This window comes from Cydia strobilella, chromosome 23, assembly GCF_947568885.1.
Source record: "Cydia strobilella chromosome 23, ilCydStro3.1, whole genome shotgun sequence".
In the NCBI taxonomy this organism is placed as follows: Eukaryota; Metazoa; Arthropoda; class Insecta; order Lepidoptera; family Tortricidae; genus Cydia; species Cydia strobilella.
Window position 1 is genome coordinate 177,274 of NC_086063.1, and position 14,506 is coordinate 191,779.

A 14,506-nucleotide genomic window follows, 5' to 3' on the forward strand; every position below is an offset into this window, starting at 1 on the left:
CACTCTAAGCGAATTTTTTTATGACATATTATAATTCAATAATATTTATAGATTATTTGTTCTCGTTAATATAATACATTAATGTTTTGAATAATAAATGACAAATGACATTGCAATTAAAACTTTCGACACGAAGAGTGTATTTTTGACATTTAAATTCTTATTTTTACATTTTTATTGTGATGATTGTATGTTAAAATAATTAATCAAAAATTCTCCTCTCCTAATTTAATTGTAAATTATAGTTATAGTATATTGCAGTGCCCAACAGGGTTCACAAAGACCTAGCTTATAAGTTTACCACCTGTACAATTACTTTGTGAATTTGCAATAAAATATTGAGTATTGAGTATTGAGTATTTATGTAGAACAATTAGACAGTACATGCAAAATGCAAAATGCACGTCAAGTTGTGTCAGCGATAAAACTAAATTAAATTAAATTAAATTCTTTATTTAACGACCAACTAGGATCAATCAGTGTTAGTAATGCTTATGGGTAATCTTATACTACGGTTAGTAACAGCAAAATTAATTACATTATTATTATTATCAACTAACTATACGCTTTTTATTAAGGAACTTTGACGTGCAAAGTTCTTAAACTACAAGTTCAAATTGAATGTTCTTGGTAATATATCTAAGCCATATGATGTCCTATATGTCACTGAAAATTTAGGGTTCTAGCTTTAGCCAGCACAAAATTACAGGACGTCGAAATTGGCCTGAATGGCTTCGAGAAACGCATGGTACGGCCGTGCCTCTTTGTTTGGCTTGACTTGGCGGGGGCGCGCAGGAAGGACACCATGCCCAACACTAGGAAGCAATTATAATAATTAGCTTCCTGATGTTCCCTGATTCTCCTTGATTACTTGATTAGATTACTCGAGTCCTTCTAACTGCTTAATTTAATTACATTTTCCAAATTAGCGCCAAAATCAATCCCTACAAATTCACATGTTTTTGTTTAAGACCCTGATTTAAACCAAAGATAGATATAACTCCGTAATAGATGGATACAGTCTATGGAAAAAACGTGCCTCGAAAATCACGAAAATTTGATTCTCGATCAGATGGCGCCACTAGTTTTGGCCTACTCTCGTATAGAGGGCATTGACGGTTTCGTTTGTTATTACTAGAGCGGTACTGTCATAGTAAATTTTGTAACCCCAGTAAATTCACTGCCATCTGTCGCCACACTTTAAAACTAAAAATAAATATTTATAAAAATACGATAAAATGTATTTAAATATGGATAAATGATTTATTTTATTTGCATTAATTATTTTTATGATTTTGACCCATGTTCTTTCACTGATATGCGTTAAAATTGTTAAATAACAAACGAAACCGTCAACGCCATCTATACGACAGTAGGCCAAAGCTAGTAGCGCCCTCTGAACGAGAATCAAATTTTCTTGATTTTCGAGGCACGTTTTTTCCTTAGACTGTATCCATCTATTACGGAGTTATATCTATCTTTGCTATGTATAAGCAAGTGTATAATTTTTATAATTAATTTCAATTTGGTTTTACCGACGCGAGAATAAAGTTTCATAAAAAGAGGGTTGTATATAAAACAATTTTCACGGCATTTAGTCCACATGAATGAATATGAAAGAGCCCCAAATGAGAAATTATGGAAAAATACTTCAATACGTAGTGTAGGGATGAAATAATTGGTTCGTGTTGTTCCGCGTGTATTGTTCCTTTTTAACGAGACCGCCACCCTTGGAGGGTTTCGTAGGCTTGACGGTTCGATTATTGGAACCCCTACTTAAACACATACTACGCAAGAAAATAGGTTTTTTTTTTTATAAATGGCAAACAAATCAGCGAAATATTTCTGAAAAATAATAGTTGTTAGTTATATATCATGGTAGCTAGTAAAGGGTACCTTTATTCGTCAAAAACTGATAAGAATATTAAAGAAAGAAGGTAGTTGTTGTTTAATTCTTCGTGCCCCCCCCCTCCCTGTAAAACAAATTAATAACTATGGAATCATATTAGTTCTTTATTGCGTATTCTAATTGAACATCTAAATTTTATTTTGCAAGTTTGCAGTTTTCGTACGTCTCATTCATGTAGTCTATTAACATACAAGCTGTTAACTATTGTCCACAGGAGGGACAACTTTTGTTAAAATCTGTGTAAGGTTCAGAAGTTCTCTACACTTTCTAAGTGTTATAACTTTTGAGAACAAATCAATTTATTGTAATAAAATAGTATGTATCAATATTTATTACTAGATACTATTTCAGTTAATAATTTGCAAAAAAAAGATAAACCTCACAATGATTGTTTACCCTATTAAATATATTAAAAGGATTATTATTTTAGAATTAATTATTCTTGCAAATAAAATATCTTTAATAACGGGTAACTCACGTATTTTAAGTCGAAAAACGCTCGACATGTTTCACTCCGTACCAAGCTCCTGATGACACTCCTCGGTAAGGAGTGAAACATGTCGAGCGTTTTTCGACTTAAAATACGTGAGTGACCCGTTATTAATATATTTAAATATTTAATATGTCTGTTTCTCACGGAAGTTTTGTAATTAAAATTGTTTACCCTATTTAAACTATCCCATCGCACAACACAAACTAGCAATCAAACCCTTATAAACACTATCTACGCTTACAATAATAATTTCCTTTCTTACCCAAGAATATCTAAGTATGCAAATAGACCTTCGAGATCAAAGGCGAGAGGTTCAAAGGACAATCGAAAAGCGCTCAGTTCAAGCAGAGCTTAACCGCCATTACTTTAAAATAAATCACAGGAAACCTTGTCACAACGAAACTATACATTTTATTTATTGTCTACTAGCTTTTGCCCGCGACTTCGTCTGCGTGGAATCAGTAACAGCAGCTAGAGTAAGTATAGCGCCTGGATAAACCGTAATAGCAATTATTCAATTTGAGCATAAGCTTAATTGCTTACATCAATTATCAGGCAATTGGAATAGAATAGAATAGAATAGAATAATATTTATTCAGGCAACAAATCATTATTAACAATCATTTATTTATTATCATTATTATCATCATTATTAGGCAATTTATTAACTCTCTCAATTCCACTTTTCACTCTTTAGAGATAATTTCCGACATAAAATCTATACTTTGTCCTTCCCCGGGACTCAAACTATCCCTATGCCAAATTTCAACTAAATCGGTTCAGCGGTTTAAGCGAGAAGAGTTTTGTGTCTATCTAAAGAATATGTCCTTCAACCTACCAGAATCCTACAAAAATACCGAATACTACACATATGACGTTTTATAAATCAGAGTTGACATCAGACCTTCGATATGACCGGTCAATTTGCATGGCTGAGGCAATACTCGATGGTTTATTTAGGGTATTGTATATTGATCTTATGTCCGATTTGTTGTGAGATTTTGTAAATTGTATGTTGTTGTTATTTCTCAATTTGTGTAATAAATAAATAAATAAAAAAGCCTTTTATTTCCAAATTACAATTATTTTACATTAGAAGTTTTAGCGTATTGGTTAGTAAGTTTCTTATAGTTAGTAGTTAGTGTTAGGTTTATGTATTCTATTTACTATCTATTTATTTAATTTGGACCCCTCTTTGGGTGTAGGCCTCCTCCAAATTTCTCCATTTCTGCCTGTTTTCTGCTTTGTTTAGCCAGTCTTTCCCTGCAGTTTCTTTTATGTCGTCCAGCCATCGTTTATATGGCTTTCCTACTTTCCTTTTGCCAATAGGGCCTTTCCATTTCGTTGCCAATATTGTCCATCTATGGTCTTTGTACCGTGCGATGTGTCCTGCCCACCGCCATTTTAATTTGAGGGCTTGAGTTAGCGCGTCTTGTAACTTTGTTTTTTCTCTTATAGATGTACTCTTTATTTTTTGTATCTTTTTTATGTTGAGCATACTCCTCTCCATGGCTCTTTGGGTGGTTCTTATCTTTCTCTTTATTTTATCTGTAAAAGTCCATGTTTGGCACCCATAGAGCAGGCTCGGTAGAAGGCATGTATCTGCCACTATCTTTTTTAGGTTTAAGCTGTATTTGCCTTTTAGGATTTCTTGCAGTGACCAGAATTTCCTCCAGGTTATGTTGGCTCTCCTTTCTACCTCTTCTTCGTTGTTTGTTGTTGTGAAGGACAGTTGCTTTCCTAGATATATATATTGGTCTACATAGTCTATATTGTTGCCGTTGATATTTATTTGTATTTGTTTGCTGTTTGTCATTATTTTGGTTTTATTTGTGTTTATTTGTAAGCCTGCTTTGGTGCTTTCTTCGTCTAGTTGTTTTATAAGCTCTCTTAGTTCTGTTGCAGTTTCAGCTACTATGACTATGTCGTCTGCAAATCTCAAATGGTTTATTAACTGGCCCTCCAGATTGATGCCTTTTGATTCCCAAGTGTATTATAATTTGTGTAACAAGAGCCTAAATAATTGTATAGGTAGTTTTTGCGATAAATTCGTGCATAAAATTAAATAATCATCATTGGCCTACAGAAGTCTAGCTAGATATCAAAAACCGGCCAAGTGCGAGTCGGACTCGCGCACGAAGGGTTCCATACATAATTTGCCGCTATTAAAAAAAGTTTTGATTGGTGAATAAACGTTTTGATTGGTTAAAATAAAATTCTAAATATTTGTGAAACCTCTAGCGCAGCGTTAGAGCGTTTTCACATTGTCCGATCCGTAAGCGGATGTAGGATCCGACATCCGCGTAGTCAGGCCGCGGGGGCGCGTCCGGGCGCCGTCTTTAACGGTCACGCACACTACAACAAACATTATGCCTACACATACGCACACAAACAAATATTATCGGTCCGACAGCTGACGGGAGTCCGACTCGCACTTGGCCGGGTTTTTTAATGTTATTTCAGAATATCGTTTCGCTAACCTGATTCGGATCGATACAACACGATCAAGAACGTAAAATTTTATTATAATTCTTAATAATAACGCATTTTTTAAGTAAGTATTATCACATATCTGAAAAAAAAAATAGGTATCCTCTCGTGTTAAAAGATTATTTTTATTCAACAGTAAATCTGCATTTAATTGCACTTAACCTATTTTCGCAGGAAATGTAGTAAAATGCAAATGTATGCAAGTGATGGTATCAAGTGATTCTATTATGCAAGTAGCTCGTACGAGCACTTACCCGAGCCGAGAGTTGCCTGTTATGTGTTCCTAGAGTGGTAATCACATTTTACAATTCGTTTAAGTTTCGATATTGTTATAATTAAATAGAGCAAAAACAAATTTAGTATAAAAAAATTCGCTGTTTTTTTAACTATGGCATCTGAAGCTACATCAACTAATTACAAGACTAGATTTACCTTACTTACTGCTTACTGCTAGCCTTTCTCCGCAGACGTCTTGTCTGGTTGCCCTTGGCATAGGCCTCTCCCATATTCCTCCACGAGTCCCTGTCCAGAGCCTGTCTTCTCCAGAAGGCTCCAGCCACCTGCCTGAACTCGTCTTCCCATCTCATTTTTTGTCTTCCATCATCCCTTTTTCCGTCTCTTGGGTACCATGTTGTGATGTCTTTTGACCATTTTTCTCTTTTGTCTCGGAGCATGTGGCCGGTCCACTTCCATTTTAGTTTTTTCATAGTGTGGTTTACGTCGATTATTTTTGTTCTCTTTGTCCTCCAGTTTTACTCTATCTCTAAGTTTTATATTCAACATGCTTCTTTCCATACTATTTTGGCAGACTTGGAGAGCTTTCCTCTCCTTGACAGTTAGGGCCCAAGTTTGACATCCATATGTAAGGCAGGGAAGGATACAAGTGTTAAATACTTTGGACTTAATGTTTGTTGGTATATGGTTGTTCTTCACTATTTCCTTTAATGACCAATATCTTTTCCATGAGTTCCCGATTCTAGTGTCTACTTCTTGTTGTGTCAAGTTTTGAGGTGATATCACTTGTCCAAGATATGTGTATTGTTCTACATAGGCAATGAGGTTGTGGTCTATGTATATGTCTTCCTTTACACTGTTGGTCATTATCTTGGTCTTTTCAGTGTTCATAGATAGCCCCACTTCTTTGCTGCGGTCTGCAAGCTGTTGTAGCATTAGGTTTAGGTCCTTCGGGTTGTCACTCAGTAGAATAATGTCGTCAGCAAACCTTAGATTTGTTAGTTTTGCTCCATTAATGCTAAGACCAAAAGATTCCCAGTTAAGTTTTCTAAATACATATTCTAGAACTGCAGAAAACAGCTTTGGTGATAAGGGGTCTCCCTGCTTAACTCATTTCTGCATGTTAAATAATTGACCATCTCTTTCTGTTCGTATTTTAGGTGTTGAATTTTTATAAATTTCTTGGATTATCCTTATGTATTTTGTTGGTATGTTTTGTGTCCTCAACGCTTCCCATATGTACTTATGTTTCAGTGAGTCGAACGCTTTATTGTAATCTATGAAAGCAAAGTAGTAGATTTTGTTGTATTCTTCATGTTTTTCTATCAGCTGTTTGATTGTATGGATATGGTCGATTTACCTTATTTTATTGTAAGATTAGATTAGATTAGATTAATTTATTTCTTATTGGGAATTACTTGATATTTAACAATGTCACAATGTATCTAAATAACATGAACTCACAAAAAGATCGTCAAATTGTATAAAATAATAATTCAGTAAAATAATTAAAAAATACAAGTACAAAGTTTCAGAGCAATCTAGCTACTCGTTTTAAAATAAGAGCGTAACTACGTTTTTTATGGAGAACCGAGCATGATGGGGACTTAGTGTTAAAGAAAATTTAAGACATTATGCCTTTCCAATCAACAATTATACTGCCCTCAACTAACCAAAAACCTTTCCGAATAAATATATAATGGATCCCTATCTTCACACTTGACCAAAGTCCCCGAAAATATTATTGTGCGGCAATCTTTAGCTGAACGGGTTTAAACCCCTACCCTTTGCTATCAGGGCCTTATCTCAACTCGTTTGTATGCTCGTTTCTTGTATAAAAAGAACTTGATTTTTGGAGTGGAGGTGTATGTACTTTGAGTTTATCTTAAGAGTCCGCAGCAAGCTCGGTTCTCCATATAAATATTCATATTCATTTTTTTATTAATATTTACATTATTAATATTATTATTTACAATAGATATGTCAGAAATATGTGCAATTAAAATTGGGTTTCATTAAACATTAGAATAACAATAATAACAAATAATAATAATAATAATTCAATTGTCAATAAAATAATCATACCCCGTTCCAATACGTTAGGAGTGATCCCAATTAGCCTTCCAGAAATTCCTTAACCGAGTAATACGCCTTTTGGATCAGGAAACACTTGAGTTTTCTTATAAAAATGGGATCTGATGCAACATCCTTTATATCAGACGGTAACCTGTTATAGATGCGTGGGCGTATAATTTGGAAGAAGTTACCTGTTTTTGCAAGCCTGTGCCTAGGTATTACTAGTACCTGCGTTCGTCGTTGTCATACAAACGTAGTTCCGCTCTCATTTAAAAACGACGCTAGATTGCTCTGAAACTTTGTACTTACAATAGGATAAGGTATATCTATGTCTGTAATTAGTTTATGCAGCTTCAAATACCATAGTTAAAAAAATACAGCCGATTTAAATTTTTCATACAAAACTTGTTTAATATGCTCTATTTCGTTTGTTTTATAAGCTGGAACTATATAAACGCATTACAGGCATAGACACATGTACCCATGTTTTACCTTTTACTTCCATCCGACATCCGATATCGGATCGGGCAATGTGAAAACACTCTTATGTCTTTGAAATAAATGTTTGCATGTGTTTATTGACAAAGCATGTGAAACTCAATACCTCTGTTGTAATACCTTTAAACTGACCATGTTTTAAGCAAATAAAATTTCTGATATCTGAAGGTTACGAATGATCGGTGAACAGTAAAGGTTACCCGGTCCCGGTCCGGTTAATCAACTCAGTACATGGGGATTCTAAATCCATGCTTTAAATGAAAGAGGCTAACGATCGTAATGAGTATGAAGTTAGGACTTTTTGGAATTCAATTAGATTAATCGGTATTGAGTTACGGAATTACAATCATGTGTAATCGGATGTAAGGTGAGTAAGTTTATGTATACTTATACCTGTTACTATTTAAATGAAGTTATTGGCTGTAAATAAAATAAATTATTTTACACCAGCTTGTGTGGTGAAAATTAATATTTTCTACTTACTACATTTCTACTACATACAAAAGGCTCTTTCCATTTTTACAGAAACCTACACAATTTGATTTGAACAAGGCAGCCCCTCAAAACAATTGACGCCCGAAAATCACTCAATTTCCTCAATAGAGTTTTAAATTTCGGTTTCATCCAATTTGCAGACAACGCGACAGACAGACGGACAAAGACGTCAGTTTGGGTGTGGATCGGAAATTGAGTAATGGGACTTGTTGTGTTAGAAATCTGTATACTGTGGAGCTCGGAAACTTTAGATAAATAAAAAAGAATATTTTCATCACACTCGCTCAGTAAATATGTGGAATTGCACGCAGGCTTAGCGGGAACTATAGAAAAAGCGTTTTCCCTAGTATAGTGAGTTATGAAGTTTCTAGTATTATAATTAACAGTTTTTTGTCTTTATACTTCATTTTTGTATCGCAAGTGTGATGAAAAACATAGTAATATACGCGCTTCGTTTTCTATGGAAATCACCATGTGATCACCTGTCATGTCATAGAAAAGTAAGCGCCGGAAGCTCCGGCCCGGACACGGCCCGGTCTAACGTGAGTCATCCATGATGTTATAACCCGCAAGAGTTGCGTATAAATTGACGACCTGTCTGGCCTAGTGGGTAATGAGTGTAATGACTCTGCCTATGAAGCCGATGGTCCCGGGCTCAAATCTTGTAAAGGACATTTATTTGCGTGATGTGATGAGCACGGATATTTTGTTCCTGAGCCATGGGTGTTTTCTATGTATTTAAGTATTATATATTATTATATCGTTGTCTAAGTTCCCACGACACAAGCCTTATTGAGCTTACTGTGGAACTTAGTCAATTTGTGTCCTTTATTATAAAAAAAAATCATTTGCAAAAAAGGAATCAAACTGTATAACTAAAACAGCTCTCAGTACTTTTAATCCTCATTTTAGTAACTTGGAGGATACATCAAAGGGTAAAATTATCGTATGTATTGTTTTGGGTTATAAACTATGTTCAAGTCAAATTTCATCAAAATCGGATAAGCCTTTTTTGCGTTATTGAGCAACAATCAACATCTAACATAAGTACACAGTTGCTCATAGTATTTGTTGACCCTTTAAAAGCCTGTACACCTCTTTTTGATTAACGTCATACCGTAGATTATTTAAAAACTTTCCTTCTTATTCATATTTACTATTAGCAATGTAGCAATGTGCAATGTTACATACATGCAACAATGTGTGTGTGCATGTGTATTCAAAACTTGATTGTACACTGTTGTTTTTGTTTGTTATTCGTCGTTACTTTTGGTCCAACTCATTTCCTCAAAGGTTAACTGGAAGAGATCCCATACAGGGATAAATTCGCCTTGTTGTGTTTAATTTTTTCTGTGACTGTGTTTTTTGTTTTGTTATTTTTTATGTACAATAAAGTATATACATACATACATACATAAATACATACATACTTAGTTACTTCCCTCTTATTCTTATTTTTAGACATAGACATAGACATAATTTATTGGTTATAAGATATTTTTTAACTACTACTACTTACTTTTACTTTTTTATTTTTATTTTTTTTAACTTTTTTTTTAAATATTTTATTTATTTATTTAGAAAAAGGGGGTTTGTGTGTATAAAGGACCAATTTTATTAGGTACCTATGTGGATGAAAATCACATTCATTTCCTGTTTTAAAAGAGGTTTTCATATATTTTGTCCCAAGTCCTCAGTGTTCGTGGCGTCTCAGTATAGGAAATGAAAAATTCCAAGACAGGCGTGAGATGTTTATATTAAGGCCCACTTGTAGACTTCAGCTGGTTATGTTCGTAAAAAGAGAGTGGAGACAAGTATGTACATGTTTATAATACAGTGTTCGAGTTAGTGTTGGTTAAGAATCAAGCCCTTTGAGTCTTCTGTTTTAAAACTACTCAGTTTTTCAGAATCTTATAATTACGTCGAAACTAGAATTCTTTTCAACTTGTTCTCTTCAGAGAACTCTAAGGGCCACTTGCAGCATCCCACAGGTTAAGCGGTTAAACCTTTAACCCAGTGTCACATTGTACTGGTAATCATGATAACAGCAGGTTTATATGGTAAGTACTGAAATTAAATTCTTTCCTGTACTACATGCAGTAACCCACAGCGGCAGTGGGGTATTCTGTACATTTTAGCGGCAGTCGCAAAAACCGGCCAGGTAAATGTCATATCGTATAGAACTCTTTTTATTAACGTCAGCGAATCAAGCCAGGATTCAGGCACTCAAAAATGCTACAACATAGTGCTTAACAAGTTAACAAGAACAAACAACCCCGCTTTGTTCACAAACACTTAAAATCGCTTGCGAACCTTGGTTTGGTATATTTTGGACTTTATGGGGCATGGCACACTCCGTCCGATTCCGATCCGATATTATAGCGACATCCGCGAATCGGACGCAGTGTGCCATGCTAGGGGCTAAGCTATGGGTTGTTCAGAAAAAATGGTACCATTTACTCAATAACGCAAAAGGCGCCTGCGGCGCCTTTTTCCCTTACCTACAACCTTTTCACTGTAGGGTAAGGCAAAGCTCAACATTCAAGTCTTACATACAGGGCGCCTGCTTTACGCTATGCGCTTACGCTTAGGTCTATGCGGTGTTCGCAATAACTTCCACGCCACGTTTCAATCGAAAAACCATCAACTTTTGGGTTACTTAGACTCAGAATCACGAGTACTATTGAATCGGACAAAGAAAAAAAGTGTCCCCAGTTTTTTATACAAATTTTGGGTGTCAGTTTTACAAATCCTCTTTATTGCACAACCTCAGAATAAATATACATGAAAACACAAATAATACATGAAGACAGAGGTGACAACACAAGTAGCAAAGTGACGTCAGCGACGTCATAATGACGTAATAATGATGTCATTATGACGCCATAAAGACGTTGCTGACGTCATAATGTCGTATAAATGCTACCTGGGAACAGGCGGCAGTTTTGTAACGGTTCATACAAAATGTATGTGAAAGTGCGTTACAAAACTGACATTTTTTTTGGGGACATATTTTTTTTCTGTTGAAAACGATAGTCCTCGTCATTCTGAGTAGAAATAAACAAAAAGTTGATGGATTTTCGAAAAAAGTGGGTACACTTTTAAGTGAAAATGCCCGTCAACGACCAATTCAAATTAAATAACTTATTATGGCTTTGATCTTATTTTGATAAGACCTTAAAGGTCATCATCATCATCAAGATCATTATCAGGTGCATGGAAAATGAAGTGAGAGTCGTGCGTGCGATGCGCGCCAGTCTTCAACACAATCATCGTGTCGAAACCAATTCAAAACCGTCACAAAATAGTTCAATCAGAATCGGGCTCATTAGTTTGGGATATTGTGGACTCTATAAGTTATGTGAACGACCTTAGAATGACTTTGATAGTGAAAGCTAATTTTAATTAAGAATTTTAACTAAGAATTTTAAGCTAATTTTAATATCTAGGGTAGACTGGGGTCAATTGAACCATTTTTGAGATAGCTAACACAACTCCGGTTAATGTTCTACTTAACATATTCTGACTATGATTTGTTTGTATCACAACTTCAAAGTTTTAATGCAAATCAAAACCAACTTCACTTAACTTGTTAAGCTTTCTGAATAGCCACAGCACTTTACAAATGCACCTCACTTCAATTTCGAGTGTCATCGCGACTATCTCCCTCTAACCTGCGAGGCGGCACGAGTTAGAACGGGACGGAAACAACGGTGACAGCACTGTACGTCAATTTGTTCTCGATTGGCTTTTGTTTCGATGTTATTCGCTTCCGTGTGGTGTAAACTGGTACACAAATTGTGGCTCAAAAAAAAATTTTTTTTAATGTAACCCGCGAGTAGGTTCCAAAGACTCTCTCTCTTCAAAGACTCGGAAGACTCGAGAGTAGGCTTCAAGGTATATGATTAAAATTTGTCAGTATTAAATAAAATAAAATAAATAAAATATCTTTATTTCAGAACATTCAAGATTCCATACAATATTGTTAGTACCATCGTTATAGCTATGTGTTAGTAAATACATTAAAAATAAAAACAAAACTTTCGACAATAAAATCAAAATCCAATAAATTTAAATAATGAATACAATAATAATAATAATTAATTAAAGGTTACATTTATTTAACAAGAAACGACACATTTGACACTTTTACCAAATCTATATCAAGTTTATAACGGAATACGCCTCAATCGGAATACGCCTTCAGATGAAAATATTACCGTTAATAATGATTATTCTGGAACTGTTTTATGATTGTGTCGACATAAACACTAATATCGTTTTGTCAAGTACCTACTAAACTATCCATTGAAATTGTACACCTTTTGTTACGTTATATCTAACTAACAAGTATTGGTTTCTATAAGCACGACTTCCCATTTTGCTGTTTATAAAAGGTGTACAATTTCACCGACTAAATCTATCAATTTTACATTTTTGCGACTAAAATCGATAACGGGCTCTGTATCAGTACCAATCTTCATTTAGTGTAACACCAAAGATAGATATAACTCCGTAATAGATGGATACAGTCTAAGGAAAAAACGTGCCTCGAAAATCAAGAAAATTTGATTCTCGTTTAGATGGCGCCACTAGTTTTGGCCTACTCTCGTATAGAGGGCGTTGACTGTTTCGTTTGTTATTTATAATTTTAACGCATACCAGTGAAAGAACATGCGTCAAAATCATATAAAAATAATGTTTGCAAATAAAAAAAACATTTATCCATACTTAAATACATTTTAACGTATTTTTATACATCTTCATTTTTAGTTTTAAAGTACTTCGATAGTATTACCCGAGAGTATTTTTCCACTTAAATTTATCAATAAATTGCTCTGATAATTAGTTTAAGATAATAAGTATATGTATAATATGTACATAGATGGCAGTGAATTTAAAGTGGTTACAAAATTTACTATGACAGTACCGCTCTATCTTATTATATCCTCATTGGTAACACCAAACAACAGTTGTCTAATGTTTTTTATTTATTTATGAAAATATTTTTCCCTCACTAGCTCGGAAAGTAGTCTTTTATCCTTTAAAACAAGCGGGGAAAAACGCATTTTATCCACTAGTGGGGAAAGTAATTTGACCTTGGATGGAGCGGGTTTAAGTAGCTTGACAGATAACAAAACGTAAAACGCTCATAATAATGATTCGCTTGATATTAATTATCATTAAACAAATGGTTTGAGAATCTAATAAAAAATACCAAATTTAGCTTTATTTAATGAATTTATGTCATAAACCTTAAAGTTCCATAAGAAACGTTTGTTTATTAATAATGATGTTAAATATAATTCTGATGCACAAGTTGAGTCGATGCAATTTCAAAACGCATCATTGACATTTCATACGTCAGAAATGTCAACATTGTCAACAAAATTTTTACTTAAAAACTTCTCAAGTAACCGAACATTCTCCTCACGTGTGAAAGTCAAAAACCGACATTGGCAAATTCACCCCGTGCAAAATTGCGGGGAGTAAAAGCCAGATAGGATAAAAAAAAAAAAAAAAAACTTCTCAAGTAAAAATACAGAATTTCCAGTGTTTTGTTATAATATCGTAAAAAAATGAGTGATTTCAGTGATGAAGATGATCTAACGCCTGTGGATGTTGCACTTTCCTCGCTATAGTGAGGTGAAGAGTTTTGTGTTACACACGGGTGCAAATGTATTTTACTTCTCGTGTGTTGAAACACTTGCTACGCTCAGGATTCTATTTTAGAGCTGCGAAATTATAATAATAGTTACTCACGAAGATGTTCGAGTTAATTTTGGACCATAGTAGTGGAGCTTTTCAGTCAGGCAACAAAGGCCCATAGACCAATAATTATAACATTAGAAACTGAAAAAAACTTTGGCGACACAACAGTTTTGTCTACCACACACATATTCAAAAGAATAAAGTTGCACATCTCCTAGAAACCTTTGCATGCGTTTCACAAGTTTGCAGACCTAATTTTAACAGCAATTAGCCGGCTTCCCTTATTACATACGTGTATAATGTATTTATAAAGGAAACTTCGACTTTTGCTGTTAGTTATTAAGGCGAAGTTTGAGAGTTTGGATCATGAACCGCGTTAAGTTTCTACGTCAATCATACGCCTCAAAACTTCTAAAGTATAAGAAGCCTTAAATATAGGCTACACTGCAGAAAAATGAAATTAGGTCATAAAGAATATAATTTTTAATTTAAAAGGCAAATTTTCATTTCTCATGACTCATGAGTAAGGGGATTATGAATGAAATACAATCATAAAGCGGCAATGCACTTTTGTGGCTTAGTGTACGTACCACCAAACT